At 47.6% G+C, this 20,914-nt stretch overlaps 1 long non-coding RNA gene across 1 annotated transcript; it reads right to left on the bottom strand.

Moving 5' to 3' along the window:
* Positions 1 to 4,507: 4,507 nt before the first annotated feature.
* On the bottom strand, positions 4,508 to 16,851 carry LOC144110707 (uncharacterized). The gene is made up of 3 exons (XR_013309909.1): positions 16,744 to 16,851; positions 6,743 to 6,812; positions 4,508 to 4,688 (listed from the first exon to the last, which is right to left on the bottom strand). It is a non-coding gene; the product is annotated as an uncharacterized LOC144110707 (long non-coding RNA).
* Between the last annotated feature and the right edge of the window lie 4,063 nt (positions 16,852 to 20,914).

Here is a 20,914-nt window from a genome sequence, read left to right as displayed (position 1 = left end):
ATAACGCGGTGGCGTTAAATTCCCCGTTACCCAGAAAATCTGGCGTCGGTGTTGTGAGCGAAAAATCATGAACCTGATTCTGGCAGGTGGTGGCCAGAGAGCAACCTAGGAGGAATGTGGGCCACTTACGTCACGTCACAATCCCCAGAGATTGTGCAACGTCACGTCACCTTGCGGCGTCATCACAACCTGCCCACTGGATTGCGAGCAAACTGCCCCTCGTGACAGGTGGCAGTTAAATTAATGATTCGTCGCTCGGGAAGAGCTACCTGGGCCGCACAAGGCTCATCGCTGGGAGCACCTGCCATCGCGAGTTAGTGGCGCATGGCTTTAAGGGGCCATTATAAGCTATTTTCGCGCATACCTTGCTTATTTAACTGAATTCCCAGCACGTTAAAGATACTTCCCCCAGTTTCAGTCTACTCTGTACGGTGGATATTTTTAATACGAATTTTTTTTTCGTTTCTTTTGCGAACTGCTTCATTGTCTAGCAGCCTCTGACCGCTCATGACACAAGGGCATACTTTCCCCCCGTAGTCTGCTGCGCGCTGCTGGCTGCATTGGGGTGCTTGAATACACACCGTGGACGGCGGTCTGCGGTTTGCTTTAAAGGGTGGTCACAGAAACCCACGAGAGCAGACGGCTCCAAGAGCAATTCAACTACATTTGCTCTCACCTTCTGAGGGTGTAACCACTTCGCGCACTTTTGCGTGCGCTCCCGGGCACCCTTAGAGCGTGTGGGGGTAGCGGTCTCGGTCACAAACGAGATGCCATCGACTGAGAATGGCAAGCTCAGCCAGAGACCAGCTACTAAGTGACAAGGGGGTTGGTCGTTTGGTGCCCAGCGTTCGCCGGTCGTAAGCCAGAGAATGGGTCGGAGCCAAAGGTTCACAAACAAAACAAAGTTTATACACCAAAGAGACGATACAGAGAATTTCACTATCACTCACACGAGCACATGCAAAGTGATTTGCAAATACAATGCACTCGTGCAAAGTAACGATCGAGAGAGATTACAATTTAACAGAACCTTTGAAATTAAAGTGCACTAGCACTGAGAAAACAAACAAAACACAATTTGTTCACCGGGCACTGCGACAGTCCGACGACCTGAGGAGCACGACGGGGCCGATTCGCAGACTGGCACACGTTGCCTCGCTGGTCCGTGGCTGGGCGAGTGGTGTTCTCCCGGGAGTCGAGCAGCGCGCTTCTCGGAAGCTTAAACGGCGCTTCAAGTTGACAGACAGCGGTTACAGCTCCTTATTTATAGACGCGGTCCGCGTCTGTTCTTCGCGCCAAGGCAGGCGCACACATACACGCGGTATCAACTGCACAATTTCCTTATCCTTCTCGCGCCGGGCGCGCGACCCCATAGGTCGAGCGCGGAAACCGCCTTCGAGAAGATTCTGGGTCCTTCTTGCGATGCGAAGACGCCGGCGCGAGAGCGGAGTGGAGAGGCTATTACTTTAGCGCAATCAAGGTTACGCCCTCTCTGTCGACTATGAGTAGAGACAACTCGGACATTCTAGGGAAATCGACGCCGCGCGTGGCCATGTTTCCTTTAGCGCCGCGCCGGCGAGCTGAGTGGAAAGGACAGCAGCACACGCAAAGTTACGCCCTCTCCAGGAATCCTTCTCAGCTGTTTTTTTTTGTTTTCGTTTTATTTTACTGCACGAGGGCGCGATTGCTTACGCGCAGCGCCGTTTTTTTTCGAATATGCGCCGAATTTTGTGACACCGCCCTTTCCATTAAGAATATTGTGCAACAATATTCACAAAACATCACATTCATGCGCACATGCCTGCGCTCACAAACTTAATGGCAAATGCCAAGACACATCTATACAATCATGTCTGCAAGTTCATAACACTTGACAACTGTCAAGATTCACTTCAATACATGCCGCAATCCGGCAACACATTTACATAACATTACACAAGGAGCGCACAAGTACGATGCATACTTTCGCCTGTACTTCTACGTTGGGCGTGCAAGAGTGTGTGACGGCGCGGTTTTCCTTAATTTTTGGATCGCGCTTTTGATTCTCTTTCGCACGCGACTCTGGACGTTCCTCCTGTCGCGAGCTCTGCTCTTCTTCCGCCTTTTATTGAGGCTTCTCTTCCGAACGCGGCTCTGACTCCGCTTTATACTCGTACTCCTCTGTGTGTTTCTGCTCGGACTTCGAGCCCTTCCTCTTTTCCTGCGGCTAGCGCGTCTGTTGCGAACATATTTTACGCCAGTTCGCTCATGACGGCTCCACTGGTCGTGTGTTTCCTTATCGGAGTGCGCTCCTGTGTTTGCGCTTGCGCCTCTAATACAGGTTCCTACTCTCGAGCAGTGGGAGGCCGTGTTGGTCAGCTCAGACTTGGGAGTTCAAACCCGGGTCATTGAATGGGCTACCCAGGTCGCTGTCAGCCGTGGACTGATAGCCACCTAGCACGGATCGTCTGCATTCTGCCTTTTCTGACGAATTAAATGTTTTCCAATCCAATCCAGAGCGAGTCCTTGCTAAACGCTTGGCTCGTGTATCTGAACTTTTTTCTCACTTAGCTGCGATAAAGCCGCCGCGGTGGCTGAGTCGTTATGGCGCTCGGCTGCTGACACGAAAGACGCGGGTTCGATCCCGGCCGCGGCGGTCGAATTTCGATGGAGGAGAAATTCTAGAGGCCCGTGTACTGTGCGATGTCAGTCCACGTTAAAGAGACCCAGGTGGTCGAAATTTCCGGAGCCCTTCACTACGGCGTCTCTCATATCCTGAGCCGCTTTGGGACGTTAAACCCCCATAAACCATAAAATTTGCTGCGATGTTCGTGCAGCGTGGCCATGTTTTCTTTGGCGCCGTGCCGGCGAAGTGAGTGGAAAGGGCAGCAGCACACGCTAAGTTACGCGCTCTCCGGGAATCCTTCCACGCTGTCTTTTTTTTTTATTTTACCGCGCGAGGGCGTGATTGCTTACGCGCAGCGCCCTTTTTATTTTTTCGAATATGCGCCGAATTTTGTGGCAGAGGGTAAGGCCACGCTCTACCTGTCATTGTTAGAGCTCACCTGACTCGTTCGTAAAGCCGAAATTGGTTGCCGTCTACCGTGATCACAGAGCTGACTCTACAGAAACAAACACGACCGGCGCACTCCAAGTCATCCACGTGCACCGTCCTGGGGAACACGACCATTCAGTGTGCGGGGGAAGCGGCGCTACCACATAGGAACAAAGACTCTACTCCTTTCGCAACGGTGTGCAACGACGTCGTTATGAAGAAGGCCAACGAGTCCACGTAACACACAGTCAGAGAAAGCGGCGCCCAAGCTAAGTAGTAGTAGTAAGTGGTTTATTAAAATAATAATAAAAGGAAGGAACAGATTTTTGCTAGCCCAGGCATCTGCCATCAATACTGAAGCACCTGAGCTGGGGCAGCGGAATTAAAGGATAGCAGGCAGAATGGAGAAATGAAATGAAAGAGGTGAGGGGATAGGAAGAGAGAATAAAAGGAGAGGCAATATACACAATAACTTGTTACACTATAATAAATATGTACAGGTTGCGTGCGTGATTAGTTCATGACGTAGCAATAGAAACACACGCGCACAACACTATGTTCACTACAGCTGGAGTGGGGCGTCCAGCTGTTAATCGTCCAAGGTAGCACTCGCGGACCGCTCGGTCACTGCGCGTAACTGCCCGGCGGAGAACAGGCGGGACGTCAAGCCCGTCTGGTCGAGGAACGCACAGAGGCTCACCAAGGTTCGCTCACGAGTGAACGCACTGCCCTGCGGCCACAATAGCGTCTTGAGGGAGTCTGGTAGTATGCCCAGCGCCCTATAGGCCGCAAGACTATCTCGACGAGCATCGGCGAACGCAGCACAGCGAAGGAGCAGGTGTTCTTGTGTTTCCACTGCACCGCACCCATCACACACATCACTCGTCGCGATTCCGTGACGCACCCGTCGTTCCCCGGGCCACACGCAGCCTATGCGCGCGCAGGATCATTGCGCATTGCGGCCGCATGAGTGTGCAGCAGGCCGTGATGCTGTCGATGCGGTCACCGCCCGCGATGCGTGGCTCGTGGTGCTGTCTTCGGAGATAGTCCTGGATGACCGCACGCACGTCCTCCAGCGCAAGGGGCAGATCGCTGCGCAGATCGCCGGGAACGGCGACTGCTAGACGATATCTGTGTCCAAGCGAATATACTTTTAATGTCTGAAATATATACTTCTTGTGTATTTTTAATGTAATGTAAGGCGTTTAATGTACATTTTTAGTATATTTTAAGGCCTAATGAATGTTATATTTATATTTATATAGTTATATTTATGACAGCATACATAGAAATCATTCGTATTGAAATTTGAGCATACGGACAAAAACATGCAGAATTGATATGAAATTAATGCAATATGTTCGAAATGCATTTTTAGCTCATGCAGCCTTTTTTCACTAAGGGATAATACTTTACTCACATGCATGTGCTTATGAATACTGTTTTATTTCCACCCGATAATAATAACAAGTCTCAAGGAAATATTCCGGTTTTATTGACAACCTCGAAATGGTGCAAATGTTCGTCTGCCTCGCAGCTACCCTCGTGGAGAGGCCGGTAGGCACCGGAGGTACGGAGATTGTGGATGTTCCCAGTCGCCTTCGCAGAAACACCCTGGAGAGCATATATGGAATCTTCTGGCACCAAGGCGACACTAAATGGAATGAAAAAACAATGGTGGAACAATTATACAATTTGAAGCGATGAACACTCGTAAACAGTTGCTTTTTTTTCTTTACGCCCTAGCGATTAAAGCTTTTGGGCTTTGCACACTTTGCCTCATCTAAATGAAGGAACTTCACGTCAATTTGTTTCGCCTTTCCTTTGAATCGGTCACGTGGGCTTAATTCCAACCATGCAAGCTGATTTAATTGCATACACCCATCAATCTCGCAGTGAATCGTTACTGAGTTATTCGCTCTGACGAATGCCGCTGTTTTAGGCGTAAGCGTAAGATGGTCTTTCAGGAGGAGGAGGATGAATCGCCAAGATCAATGCAAGCTTGCGGCTTGCTGCCCGTTCGTTCGGCGCGGAAGCTATGCTGGCGTTCGTGGCATCGGGTTTGTCGAGAACGATGTGCCGACGAACTACGACTGCAACTTGAGTACCGCGCGTTTCGGCAAGGCGCCTGGCAACGCTTCTACGTGGTTTGCCGCTCCGCGCGTTCGTTTCACCATACGTAGCAGAGCGATTTGTCTAACGGGCAAGGCGTCACGCCGCACAGGCGATGGCATTCCGTGGACTCCCTGGCAGTGCTGCAACACGCTGCCGCGTTCCACTTTTAAAGGCGAAGCTTAAGCTTCCTCCAATTTTTTCTTGTTGTTATTAAAGTTTTCTGTAGGCTTACCGAAGGTTCACATCAATAAACGTTAGTCGACAGTTCAGCGCTTTTGACTAGTCTCCCCTTTTCTCGTTCTCTCTGCGGTTTTCAATTTTATATATATTTGATCAACAACCGACTAGCTCGAAGTGTGTTATTCAACATCGCAATAGAACTGGCAAGCCGGAAAAATAGACAGAACAATACATCGGAAGAAAGGGGCAAAAGCATGCATGGAAGAAACATCGAAGTCGCTTATTTCGAGATTTACCCCCAACTATAGTAGCCTGTAGGAAGCATCAGTTGCGCTTTGAGAGGGACACAAGGTACAATAAGAAGTCACCAGACTAACTTTTGAGCAGATTATGAAATTGTTATCACACTTTGAATTAACATACGCGAATAAAGAAGATTTTGTGCCAAAAATGACTAAAATCTCGGTGCAAAATTCTTAGACTCTAGCGGGATAGCACTAAAAAAGGGGCTATGGTGAATCTAGGATGCAAAATAATATGTATGTTCATGAATCTAATTTCCTTGCTTCTATGCTAGGCTTAGAAATTATTAGATGCCCTTAGTGAATCAAATACTCCCTGTTACTTCACTCCAATTCAAGGACTGTTGCCTTTATTCGCATAGACTAATCGGCACAAGCTTGTATCCGCGATATGTGAGTGCTGACCCGCAATTTGCTCAGTGCGCTAGCCTGCTTTCTCAGCGAAGGGTGTTAATTAAGTTTTTCCGCCTTTGACGTACGTTTATTATTAGAAGTTGAAAGCAAAATTCACCGCATTGAAGTGAGGGAATGTAGCATCGCCATTTAATAAGCCATCTCTTCCACTACTTCTTCATTAGTCATTACACTTCGAGAGAGCCAGTTTCGACTTCACCAGCAGTTGAATGCATTCATGACATATTGGTCGGAAACGAAGGTGTCCGACGACAATGTCTGCATCTTGGGAAGCAGGCTGGAAGTGAGTGTCGCGACATCAGGTCTGTTGGCTGGATCAGGAAGTATGGCTGTCTTCCTGATTCTGTGAAGACTTCCAAAGGCTGTACTACAGCACTTGTAGACAGCATACAAAAGCGATTGCATTCGCTTATGGCACAGCCATACTTTATTTTAAATATAGCAGTTTTCTCCTCTAAGTTAAAGCGCACTTAGACAGCAGAAATAAAATATTATTGAACACTTCTCAAAGCAATACATATAGAATGCAATGCGTACCGGCTGTCTCTACCATTCAACTAACATAGTGTCATGACACTGATATTTATATTTCAAGCCGACACTGGAAGCCGAGAGCGGAAGGGACTTAGGCTAGTTTTTGATCTTTGACGCTTTGGCACAAACTAGTCGCTGTACATAAGCTACGAATAAAATTTACCAGTGCAGGACAAACACCGATGGGAACACGCGGCCGGGGTCCTGGCTTGGGCCCACCCGCCATTTGGCATCTGAAAATAAATAAAATTCATTCATAAGGCCTTGGACATCACAAAATTGTCTCAATGAGACGCTCAGTTTGTTTATTATGGCTGCAGGAATGCTCGTCGCTTAACCCTCTTGGTGCTGGAATCTTCAGATCAGGACCAACAAACAATGTTGCCTGGAGCCTTATTTCATGAAAGTCACTCTGTCTTTTACTTCGGATTAAAATATCCACCGAGTAACGTGGGTAAAATAAATTTGCGATGTTTGCGCCTTTTTTAGCCCTGGCGTCCGTTACAAAGACACAGCCTCTCTGTTCAGCAACCGCGCATGCGCCCGAAAAAAATGAAAATGAAAATTGGTTCACGGGGAAAGGAAATAGCGCAGTCTCTGTCTCACATCTCGGCGGAAACCTGAACCGCGCCACAAGGAAAGGGATAAAGGAGGGAGTGAAAGAAGAAAGGAAGAAAGAGGTGCCGTAGTAGAGGCCTCCAGAATAATTTAGACCACCTGGGGTTCTTTAACGGTCACTGACATCGCACAGCACACGGCCGCCTTTGCTTTTCGCCTCTACCGACACGAGGCGCCGCGGTCGGGTTCGAACCCTGGTACTCCGGAACAAACAAAACGCTCTTTTGATCCCTGAGGGTCAATGAAGGTAAATACGCCGATAAAATATTAAACGATTGTACAAAAAAATTTCAGGCTAAAAGGAGTAAGAAAATTTCCCTAACAAACGTATAAGTGTACTTTCAGTGAGCCAAATTCCAAATTTATGTAAAAACCGTTGCCCCTCCTAGTTCCGCATGCCCGCTTGCTTCCAGTTACAGCTCACGTTTCTCTTATGTAGGATGATTTTGTCTTATCAAACAGTACATGTCAAGGGTTTACTGTTTCATGTATGCAACTTTTCCGCTTTCTCCTTTCCTCTTTTACCAGATCCGATTGCCTGAATATAGCGCTGAATAATTTCGGTTTACTTTTGTATCATATCAGTGACGATGCGTGCTTGCTACCGCCAGCTGTTCATGTGCAACGTGCCACACTAGCTGTTCTTTTGTTAACCACTTGCCTTCTTTCCCCACGGCCCTATAAAAGTGCGGACCGCAATAAACCAGTACTAAGTGTTCCCTGACTCTGCCAGTCGTGAGCCGATACATGGTTTCGAAGTGGGATAGCCACCCTAGTCCGAGGGCAGGGGGGTGGTCACCAACTACTTCAAGCAGCAAGAATGAATAGTATCAGACCACCGGAACAACTGCGCATCACCGGAGACAGCGGTAAGAGTTGAAGCCTCTTCAAGCAAAATTTTGAATTTTTTTGGCAAGCAACGTCGTGCAGCGAAAAGCCAAGATACAGCGCACGAATACTGCACAGCTTGTGAGCTTGGCGGGTGAAGGCGCGTTAGAGGTCTTCAATGATTCCCCTTTTGGCCCAGGTAAAAGCAAAGAGGACTACGACACTGTGGTCGCCTTTAACAGAAAGGGGAAGCTTTCCAGCAGTTTCTGCGACCCCTGGAGAAATAAGCCAGGTAGTGCAACTTCGGCACCATACGCGCCGACACGGTGCGCGACCAAATCGTTTTGGGTACGAACTCACCCACACTTCGGGAGAAGTTACTAAGGGACAAAAAGTTAACGCTTGAAAAAGCTTCATGGAGACCGGCAGCACGAAGCAACAAGGACGAAAGATAGACACGAGAACACGCTTTTGCTGTGTTCAGCTGCTGGTGAAGTCGAAATTGCCTCTCTCGGAGTGTAACAAAAAATGAAGGAGTAGTTGGTGATGATTCACTAACTAGCCCGCACCAAGATATTGAAAAAGCTGTTAATTTATGCAAGACTGTACAGACTGCAGCCCGCCAGAGCAATGCTTGGAGCGCAGTACAAGAAGAGGCGGAAGTGGATGTGGTTATAGCTCGAGCAGGTACACTCCAAAAGTACCGAAACGTCCTCAACGGGATAGCAGTTGGGCTCGCTGCAGCCGAGTACACGCCCCTCACCGTTGCCCAGCGGACTTTCCACTCGTGTCACGGGCTCAACCACTTCGCCTCTTGCTGCAAATCTACGGGCGTAAATGAGATTCAGCAGGAAGACAACTTCGAAGTGCTTACCGTCCACAAAAACCGCGACTGGCGCGTCAAGAAGAAAGATGGGTAGCCGAGAACTGGTGTTCAGAATTGACACTGGTTCACAAGCAAACATCATGCCCTTTTCGGTGTACCGCAAGTCGCATATGGCTGCATGGGAACCCAGTGGTACTACACTCCACTCGTACAACGGCGGGCTCATTAAACATTGCGGCACGGTCACAACAAAAGTACTAGTTGGAGAGAGAGGCGGCCGCTGAATTTTTCTTTGTAAAGAAGGACCACCAAGCGATGTTGTGATTGAGCGAATGGGCCTGATTCAACGAGCAGTGTAAGCGGTCACGGCCACAGTAGACGTACTCCAACATTTTCATGGATTGTTCAAAGGAACTCGATGCATTCAGCGAAAATAGAGCACCGCTCCACAAAGACGCCGTCCTCGTCGTCCAGCTGGTGCAAAGGGTGCCCCCGTCTCTTCAGCGGCCGCTGCGTGCCGAATTGGACCGGACAGAACAAGACGGCATCGTGCAACACAAATGAGCAACACAACAGACAGGGTAAGCCCACTAGTCATTGTACACAGAAAAGGCACAGTAATAGTATGTCTTGACCCTGGGAAAATTGACGAGGACATTGAGGCTTAGCTGACAGGCGCGAATTTTTTTTTTTCGTGTTTGGATGCGAATGCTGGCTTTCGCCACATTCCGTTGGATGAGGACTTGTGAAAAATATTCATGTTCCTCACACCCTTCGGTCCTTGTTGTTTTTGAGGGTTCCTTTCGGCATTGTCTCAGCCAGCGAAGTGTTTCAGAAAGCCCTGAATGAGATATTTGATGGTCTTCCAGATGTGTGCGTGTATGTCGATGATCCCATTTGGGGAGCATCTAGGGCACAACATGACGTTTGAGTAGATGAAGCGCACAAAAACACAGCACACACGAAAGGAAGACACGAGACAGGCACTTCTCGTGTCTTCCTTTCCTGTGTGCGGTGTTTTTGTGCGCTTCATCTACTCAAGCTATGAACCAACTTGCCCAAGAACGTGTTCCACAACATGACGAACGGCTGCGAAGCGTTCTAAGCGCGGCTGAATGTGCAGGCTTGACCGCAACGCGCCGATATGTTACTTTGGAGTTGAAGAAATCTCATTCTTGGTCGACATGACTAGCAGTCGAGCCATAAGACAAAACTCCGCTCTGATGGAAAGCCTTCTTGAAATGCCAAAGCCGAAAGATAACCAAGCAGTGCAAAGAATGCTTGGTGTCTTCAAATACTTTAGCCCATATTTACCAGCACTAGCTCAAAAAACATTAGTGTTGCATTCCCTTATGAAGCAGGATGCATTGTGTGTTTCAGTAGACACCTAATCACGAAAGTTACTGGCAAGATATTTGCAAAGCTTTGTCCGAAGCACCCCTCCTGGCAATATTTGACCCAACTAAGGAAACTAAAGTGACGTCGGAGGCGTCACAAGCTGGCGTGGCCTCGGCCCTACTGCAGCGTCACGGTTCCAAGTTATGGCCAGTACCATGTGCATAGAGTGTCTTGACATAAACCCAGCGGTGATATTCGGAAATCGAAAAAGCAGCACTTGCTCTTATTTTTGGTTTGCGAAAAATTTCATTATTTTGTGAGTGGCCTTCCGATTGCCTTGGGAACAGACCACCGGCCGCTCATGGACATCCCGTCCTGTCTTCCTCGTGTTTCTTGTGTCTTTGTGTGCGCAAAACAGAATTCTGAGAATAGACGAACTCTCACAACGCATATTGAAGGAAATCGCGAAGAATGCAATTGTGGGATACGCCGCCTCGTTTCTTCTTGCGGCTACTGAAGTACAAGTATGTATTATCGTATATTTCAGGAAAACAGATGGAGCTCGCCGATATGCTGTCAAGATCTCCAGTTCCTGACGTCATCGCTGTGGACTTAAATGATGTGGAAGTGCGCGCCATCGAGGCTCTATCGCCAAATGTGAGTAAAAGAACAATGACGCGCCTCGTGCGCAAGACATCGGCGGATCCCTATCTGCAGGGTATGATAGATCCCATCTCGAAAGGAATGCCATAGACGGGTGCCTTAAGCCTATCGCGCCGGAACAGTGAGTGGTTAACGGAGTACTCATGAAAGGCACTAGTCATAATGCCCACAAGCATGCGCGTTGCGACACTGCAGCGGATTCATCCAGGCCACCTCGGTGTAGCGAACAGCAAAGCAAAATCTGGGCAACTGGTTTACTCGCCTGGGATAAATTCAGACATTGAATCAGAAATGTGGAATCTGCAAAACGAACGCTTACAGTCAGCCAGCAGAACCACTGATGCTTCGTCCAACACCGAACAAACCATGACAGCGTGTTGGTGTCGATGTATTTCAGTACGGAGGAAAGTATTATTTGTGTTGTCCGATCTCGGTGCTAGCACCATCATTGAAATGCTTAGTGCAATATTTTCAAGATATGGCATCCCAGAACTTTGCGCCGATAATGAACCAGAATTTTATGACTTAAACTATAAGCATGTATGACTTTAAGTATGTGACATCCAACACACAATTTCCGCCCCCCAAGGGCTTTCCAGGAAAAGGCGCCCCGGTATTCAAAAGGATTCTTAGGACAAGTGAATGAAATGATTTCTGGCTTGCCTTACTGAATTACAGAACGAGTCCTTTGGAAGACAGTCGGTTGCCTGGAGAACTGCTTCAAGGAAGGAGCCTTCGCACGCCATTGCCCGCCTTTCGCCCGCAGCCGGTCATCCAGGTCAGCAAGCGCAAGCACTCTAGCCACAGCAGCCGGAACCTGCCAGCCCTTGAAGGTGACGTCGTGCGGATAAACGGCCCCTCGTGTTATCGCGCCTGCCGGACAGCGGTCCTACTTCGTTTAAACCGACGAAGACACCTTTCGGTGTAACCGGCAGCATTCATTCGCAACGAGGGAGCGATTCGCATCCTCCTCATTGGAGGGCAGCGATTCCACTGATGACCGACCGACCGGAGCCCAACATGGCGCCTCAGGATCCTAAAGCCAATGGTGCGACGGCGCAGCCTCCCCTGCCAAGGCGGTCCGCGAGACCTACAAGGCCACCCATGCGTTCTACGACATGAAACAAATTTCTGACATATGATGACCATTATGTGTGTGTGTGGGGGGGGGGGGGGGGGCGGGGAGGGCGATGTATCATATCAGTATCGGTGCGTACCTCTGATCGTCAGATGCTCATGCGCAACGTGCCACATTTCCTTCCCTCTTACTAACCACTTACCTTTTCTTCCACGGCCATATAAATGTACGGACTGCAATAAACCAGCACTAATTGTTCCTTGACAGTGCCGTTCGTCATTCCGGCCGACAGCCGATACAACTTTCACCGGCTTTATGGTTCGATAATGTTTTTTACGCTTTTACATGTGTCGCATGATACACATTTCGCCTTACATGGCGCGCCGCGTTGGATCAGCAGTGACCAGTGATCAGCACTGATCAGCAGTGGATCAGCCGACGAAGTGGGCTAGCAGACATGATCCGCTGAAGCGGGCCTCCTACAGCAGATTTCCCTCTCGCCACTTCCTTAAAGTGACAGTGAGGAGAACTCTATCAATCTTTTTTGTTAGCAAAATCTTATAGTTCGGCATTTCATGGCTTTGTTGCCGCTTGTCCGGGAGCAAAAGATGCATTTATTTCAAAGAAATTTGGATTCGAAGTTGTAAATGTTTTTCCCGCCGCTCCGATTCCAGCTCGGACACTCTTATTACGTCACGGCGCACTCTTATGACGTCATAAGATGGAGTGACGTGAAACGGGACGTAAACACGGACTCCCTGATTTCTAGCGGCTAGCGGTGCGGTCTAGCGGCAGCCGAAATGAAAGCTACCGCCGCCACACGTTGAAGGCATCTATCGGGGGTCGCTACCGTCGCTTCGTTTACGTTTGCACCGGCGCCTTGCCAGCGTTACGATGGATCCCGTTCCCGAACCCGACGACGAAGTTCTCGCAGAAACTCCGGCCTGCATTTCGGCGACCTCAGCCTCACAAAGCGTGCGATGCTTTTGAGGGAGCACGGCTAGGTTAGCCGCCGGTGGGTCGTTTCCCCCTTCCGCCGTGAGCAGCCGTTGCAAATTAAATATCATAACCCCAGTGCGGGGAGTCGCGAGGGGCCCGGACAAGGTCGGCGCGTCGTGCCCATCGTAGGCTGGCCGGGGCTTTGGGGCCAACGGATTGTGATTCCTTGAACAGCGCGGTTGCACGGTGCAGCACACGGCGTCGAGGTCTCCCACAGTTGCAAGGGCCAGGTTATTTATTTTTTTGCCACAAAAGGCGGATGGGTGCTCAAGGGCATAATCAAACATAATTGCGCTTTTAGACTGACCATGTTCGACCATGTTAACTACCAACTAAGCCAATTTGAAACCCTCTTAATGCTCAAGGGCGCTCGCGTTTAAAGTTGACGGCTTGAGAGTAAAGCCGACGCAAGATGCTTCGACGGCTTCCGCGCGTTTCCGGAGGTAAGGGATCCACTGGATCGGGCTCTCTCGCCCACTTGCAGGTACCTTCAGATATGTACTGTGAATGGATTAAATAAACCGAGAGCTCAAAAGGAAGAGTTCCGCCCAACTACCGAAGCTATTGAATAACGTCACAGCGCGCATATCACCGCGGAGCCGAATCGGTCTGGCCGGGCCGGCGGCGGCTGGCGCACTCGGCGCGAAATAGAGACATGCAAGTCTCCGCCAGTGCGGTCAGACTGCGCCGAAGCTGCCGAACGCGTCGGCGGTCAAGCGCAGTTGGAGTATAGAGGTTCTCGCTTTGGCCGACGTGACGTCGCCGTGCAGCACGCGCGCGCGTTACGCCGGAGTATAAACGCGCCTTAACAAAGCCTGCGCTTAACCGCTAACCAACGTATTCGGTGGCGGCATCTATGGGAGCCACTGAAACCACCCGCCAACTCACTGAATAAAAAAAAAAACATATGCCGAGGCTTGGAATCGAACCAGAGCCTTTGGCATTGGAGGCGGACACGCTACCACTCGGCCACGACGGCACGAAGTTTAGCCATTAATAAAGGCGCATATAGTGAATGCACTCTTCCGATGCAGAAGTCGCCGCGCTTTCGCTACTTATATCCTGGCCTAACAGAGCTAGGCCATCAGCAATTCTTCTTAAGTGCCTTGTACCTTGTCTCCCGTCCCTAATAAATGATTTCCGTTAAGTAGTTTGAAGTTGACTGGCACAGCCGGGAATGTTTCGCCGGGCGAGCGTGCGAAGACACAAGTGCTCTTTACACTGCGAACTGCCTTGTACGATCACCGACCATCGTGCCATAATAATTTTTCACCGACCGTAATGATCATCTGACCAGCCTTCAATACATCCTTTGATGGCACGTGCCAGTTCTGTGGGGAGGTGTCTGACACCTTCCACATGGTTTGGGCGTGTCAATCTAACCCATCTATCCCCCCCAACCCCAACCCCACCAGAGAGGACTGGGAGGCGGCCCTGCTCGGCTGTCAAGACCTGAAGAGCCAAAAGGCCTTGGTTCAACGGACGCGGGCGGCGTTGCTTGCCAATGGGGCCCCGGAATAGGGGCTCCACCTAGTACTGTGAGGGGAAAGGGCCAATAGTGTCCTACCCCAATCACCTTTCTGTAAAAATTTAATTGCTTATAAATGTTTTCACCACCACCTGACCAGCCTCAACAGGCTCCTTCAGAGGTTAACTAGCACTTGACGCGGCACTTGGACTTCCTGTGCTGTTCGGCGCGTCAAAAACAAAACCACTGGGCACGCAAAGCTCATAGACGCGAAGCGCCATAACAAATCGAAACTCTCCTGACCGCCTGTGGCACCGCCAAGCATCGATTTTCTTTGCTTCCAACATTCAGATTGTCTTTTGTCTGTCTTCCTTGTGTGATAAAAGTGCACTATTGGTTTTAAAACAAAACTTACTTCAATAATGAACCGCGCAACCATCCTTTGTCAGCCTCAGCGATTCCCGTGCCATGGAGTAAGGAAAATTCCTCCAAGGTGGCGTCTCTTGTCCTATGACGTCATCAGGCTTGTACTTGCGAGATTGGCCTGTGGCGGCGATACCTGTATTTTGGTTCTTGCAATTTTCTACCTAACACGAGCTTTGTTCTCAGTAAGAGCGGCGTTTTTGTGATCAGGAGCTCGTATTCTATCGATACAAGCCAACCTTAATTTCCCCTCAGTGTCCCCTTAAGGGGCATTCACACTAGAACAAATTTCCGGCGAGCGAAGCGGAGTCGCTTCGCCGGAAATGCTAGGACCTGTTCGCATCTGTTGACGCCCGGGCGAGGCGGAAGCGCCCTGCCGCTGGTGTTTCTCGCTTTCCACACACTTCCCGGCCACCACGTCACCGCTTGCGGTCTACACATATATGGTTAGAAAAGAGCATAAATCGATGCTGTTTACGTTCCAGAACCGTGTGCATGCTTACGTACGTTAAACTCAGGCTCATTAGGCAGGTTAGCATACCGTGTTACCGTTACCGGGACCGGAGTACCGGGAGCCCGCGCGCCGTCAGTGCGCATGAGCAGATCGCCTAGAGGCCGCCAGATGGCGCCAGGTACCCAGCAGCTCTGATTGGTGGCTAAAACAAGAGAAAAGTAAGATTTCATAAGTCATGGCTAGGTGGCTTGAGCCACTGCCTAATTTAAAGGGTTCAGCCTTATCCATCCATCAGTCCGTCCGTCCGTCCGTCCGTCCATCCATCCATCCATCCATCCATCCTGCGCGCAAGCCTTCCGCATCGGGGCCAATCAGAGCATGCTCATTGCCGGTGGGCGGGATTCCGGTACTCCGGTCACGGTAATGTTAACACGGTACACAGTATTCTAAAGGTGTTCATTCTCTTATTTCAGCGTATGCAAACATATTCGCAATGAAAAGCCCAGCCTAGTGGCGTCATTTGCTGGTCAGAACGGGAACCAGTACTGTCAACAAAACCGACGCTCCTCTTAAGCCTAGTAGCGGCAGAATCGCTACTCTAAACAAACAAACAAAATAAAGCAGATTTATCACTTATACGTTTACTTATAGGTGATGTGAGACGAAGCGATGGACCGGTTTTCATTTACGGCCAGTGAACGCGCTGAAAAACGCAGCGGCAACGACGAATTCGTTCCAAGGCGGGGGGTCTTGTTTCGAAGAGCGCCGCCATGTTTGTCGCCGCGGAGTTTTCCCGGCGGTGGAAATCAGACCCCGGCCGTACGCCTCGCCACGCCGCTTTCCGTCTTTGTCGGCATCGAAAGCTGCCGAAACAGGCTGAGTCCCTTCGCTCGCCAGAAATTTGGTGTGTGAATGCGTCTTTAGGGGTGTACCTGCGCCCGCTTCACAACGCCTTCCTGCCTTCGCCGATGCAGACTTTCCATGGTCTCAAAGTGCTTCTCTATTCGATCTGCTACCCTAGGAATTGTAGCAATTTGTTGAAGTCAAGAACTGTTTTGATTTCTGTCGGTTTTGCTAGAGGGAAGTTTACTTGCATACTGTTTGGACTGCGTTGCGTGCCATTACACGAGTTATACCAGCGGGTTTCATGGATTCTGGGGAACCTTCCATCTAATTATTGTCGTCAGTAAAAAGTGATTCTTTGTCTATTCCTTACTATACTGACTTTTTTCTTCCCCTTAAGCCACGTCCTCTAAGCTCTTATCTCGGCACAAAGTATAGCTTCACATTTTTGAAACGCTTTCGTTATGAATTTGTATTAAGACCGACCGGAATGTTCCATTTCGACTCTAAAGATTTTCAAGAAAATATTAGTAACATTAGCATAGTCATTTTATCGTACCTTCAGCTGCCTCTACTGGCTGACTTTCACTATACACAGGAAACGATAAGATGCAGATAATGCTTACTCAGACACAAAAATCGAAGCCAAAAGAACGCACGCGCAGAACACTGCCGACTTCATCTCGGCGACTGTACATCTGCAATGGCTGTGAATTGTGCTTATATGCCGAGACGTCACCAGGGAGGGTTGGGGGGGGGGGGGGCGTTTCACAGATCATACAACGCTGAGGAGAGCAGCTGCAGAACAATTCTAGGCCCATTTTTCTGTTGGATATTAAAAGTTTTCCTATCCTATCCTATCCCATTTATTCATGAGTACCAGTACATGCGTGGCAGTTTATTTCCATACTTAATACTCGATATAAGTCAAATTATTCATCCTTGTCGCAGACTTGTCATATTTGACCTTCTTCATTACCACACCATTTTGAACAAATGCCGCGCGCTCGTTTTGTGCTTTTTTTTTACAGAAATAAGCATGTAAATGTATTCACTATATAGGTTCTTGATGCGACCTTTTCTCGAATAAACGAAATGGCTTGCTGAATAATCTATCGTATGGTGCATAGCAAGCTCCATTTTGAACTATACGGCTTGAGGATATGATGCTTTCGAGGAAGGGGGGTGACATTCCGGGCCATCGTGCCGGGTGCCGGTTACCCTACCGTTGCCTCTGGTTGCGAACCACAGCATCCGTGCACTTTGGTTGCATATTCACCGCAGCGCTGTTAATTTCCCGAGTTAATTTCTTTTGTAGTGGTATGACGGAACGCTTCACGGAAATGAAATGCTTTTTCACATTTTCCCGCTACAAAATTGTTGAGCTTTCTTAAGTTGCGCCCCGAGAATTTCTGCTTGGGCACTGGTAGCTGCATGAATGATATGAATTTTGTTTTCCTAAGTTTGTCTCTTTGTTTACTGCACATACATTTGATGATTATCACTTAAGCGGCGCAGAGTATAACAAGTGTGCGTAACACTAGGCATCATTTGTTTATTATTATTAACATTATTATTACTATTAATACCGTTATTATCATTATTACTACTATCAGTAGAACTTGGCTCCTAGATACTCAACCAGATGCGGCAAGACAAAACGAAGTTTATATCTCCCGACGACATTCAACAGTAATCCTGATCATGCATTATCCGCTACTTCTAAGGCGACCTTAAAACGGATGTTAAAATCTGTGAGCTTTTAATGCCAAATGACGCAGGGAGCATGTGATTTCTACAGAGTTTTTTTTTTATTCAGTGTATCTTCCTTAGATTTTGAATAATCGGTGCGTGCATAAATGATATATGCATCATATGTGCTTTCATATCTTTATTGCATTTACTTTTCGCTCGCCGATGTTGCGGGAGTAGCCCTGGAACCCTCCTCCTGGCTTTAACAGGCCACAGTCTGTATGCATAATAATATGCTGTTGCATTAAATATATTAACAGTAGTGGTAGCATTACGTTATTATTATGTTAATACCAGTATTATTATTATTAATTAACAGCCGCACAAAAAACTCTCTTCCTGGCTCTTCTTTTTCTGCTTATCTCTGTCCTGACCCTCCTCTTACGTGAGCCAGAGTGTTATCCTATTGTAATAAGTCGCTGCTCGATCCACACATATTGGATTAATTTCATATAAATTTTGTATTTGGTCCCCATGCTTAAATTCCTATAGGAATCCTCACATTCTTACACGTACATCAAAAATACAAACAACTTTTGCACGCTAAGTGTAATTCCTATACATTAAAAATATACTAAAAGTATACAGTGAATGCATTATGTAACATTAAAAATACACTAACGATATACAATTAATACATTGCAATAATATTCAATGCGGCTTAAAAAACGTCTACTAGTCGGCTTCGCCGGACGAAGCTGGTTAAAGTTGTCCACGGCAGAACTAATGACTGACCCTGCTATAAGCGATAAGCTTGAGGAGCCCATCCCTAAGAATGCGCAGAGTTGTCATCAATCAAGAGGCCTACGACAATGCAATGTCACGTGACGCAACTTGAGCTGCAAATGCCGACAGAAAGTTACGTCAGAAAGCAAGAAGTGCTCCGACAAGCGTAATACTTGGCTCGGCTTATATTCCGGGCGTTACATGGATTATTAGGTAATTTTCAAAACTAGAATTTTTGAGGTAAAATTATGGCTTTTGGGGCATGGTATTGCCAGGCTTGGCAGACACCATAAAACCGGTGAATCATTATAACTAGTAAGTTGGTCAAGTAACTTTCAGAAATTAACTTTTAACTATCAGAGTAAGGCGCGTAGTTGCAATTAGAGATATGTAACTGGTCGTTAATAACCACTATATCTGATTTTATGATTTCGAAAACGTCACTACCCTCACCGCTCTGGTTTGACAAAATCTGTCTGCATCGCACGAAAATACATGCGCTTTCTAAAGCGTGCAGGCAAAGCAACCCCTCCAGTACACGTAACTAGTAAAAGAAGCCAAATTTTGTCGAGCCACACACAACGCCAAGGGTAATCGCGCTTTTTAATTCTAAAATCTTATATGGCTATTACTAACGACCGGCTAAAATCTCTAAATCTAACCTGGTTCTTAGCTCTAAATGTTAAAAGCTTAATTATTACGAATTAGTTAACCATCTTACTAGTTAGGATGATTCTGGTGGGTTTTCAGGTGTGTGCCAACGCTGGCAATACCATGCCGCGGAAGCCATATTCGAAGAAAATTTTATTGAAACAATGTTGCTGTTTTGGACACAAACACAAGCTTGTCAAGTTCAGTGCAGACAAAACAACATACTGAACTGCAATTCCATTGCACAAGCATCAACGCGGTTTTCTTGATCCAGTCAATAAGACATGGTCCTATTTTGCAAAATTAGTTAGTCTTCCCTGTAACACAGCGTATACCCCGCCAGAGACTAAACATCATATTGCCTGGTCAGGCGTTTCTGGCGCACAGTCTGTGGGCCCGCAAATTGTCGCACAAGTGCCGGACTGGTCGTGTTCGAATCTGCGGGCTACCTAGAACCTGGGTTGTAGTCTTAACTTGCGTCAGGCATCGGTCAGGAGTATAACTGTCAACCAACAAAATACATGGGCGTCTATGGGAGCCGATCGGCCTTGCCGGTCGGGGTCCTTTTCGCTGGCATGTTCGGGCCCGGAGGCGCGCATGGGGTCATTGCCAGTGTAATGCTATTACGTTTTCCACAGGAAATGGACATAAGAGGTGACTGTCTTCATAGTAGAAGTTACTATAAACGAAAGGACGACAGAAAAGGGAGAGTTTACACAGTTGCCCGAAACGTGATTTCGAGCACTTGTTCCACGACAGCTTGATGTGTGCTGCAAATAAGTTTACAAGGACTGCCCGTTTGCTACTGAAGCACACTTGGGACGAACTAATTGCATATTTACGAAAGTGCACATTTAATAATTTGACGAAACCGCGCGCATATATATATATATATATATATATATATATATATATATATATATATATATATATATATATATATATATATATATATATATATATATATATATATATATATATATATATACATTTCATGCATTTGAAACGTGCTCCAAGCATGCTTTAAATGATGCATTTTTGACAGATCTTAAGGATATATTTCGAATGCCAAGCATGAAATTTCAGTAACCTATTTGCTGCCTATTTTTAGTGCTTTCAGGAATACAAAATATGTTTGAAATACAAAAAGAATTACAGGATTGCACTTAAGTCTCCTTAAGAGCGGAAATGCGAAAGCTTTTCCCTTTTCTCTCTTTCCCTCCCTTTTTCATTTCCCACAAACTTCACAGGACTCGAACCCAGGACCTTTGCGGGACTCAAACCCATGACCTTTTAGCTATCGCTATCATTATCACTGCTGTCATCACCACTGGCATCACCACTATGATCATCATCGCTATCACCGACTACCACTATTGCTATGGTCATGACTATCATCATCGCTATCACCAAATATCACTATCGCTATCAGAATTGGTGAACGAGGACCCCAGTGACGTCACAGGGGACAACTTCCGGCGACACATTTTTCGGAAACTTCCGGCGTCTACATAGCCATCTAATACTTTAGCATTAATAAAAAATTGTGAGGGCACTTGCTTACGTGGAGGAATGTACTAGTAGTAAGTGGTTTTTATTAAAATAATAATAAAAAGGAAGGAAAAAATTTTTGCTTGCCCCGACATCTGCCATCGATACTGAAGCACT

This window comes from Amblyomma americanum, chromosome 11, assembly GCF_052857255.1.
Source record: "Amblyomma americanum isolate KBUSLIRL-KWMA chromosome 11, ASM5285725v1, whole genome shotgun sequence".
In the NCBI taxonomy this organism is placed as follows: Eukaryota; Metazoa; Arthropoda; class Arachnida; order Ixodida; family Ixodidae; genus Amblyomma; species Amblyomma americanum.
The sequence above is the reverse complement of the archived record's forward strand: the minus strand, read 5'-3'. Positions and strand labels throughout refer to the sequence as shown.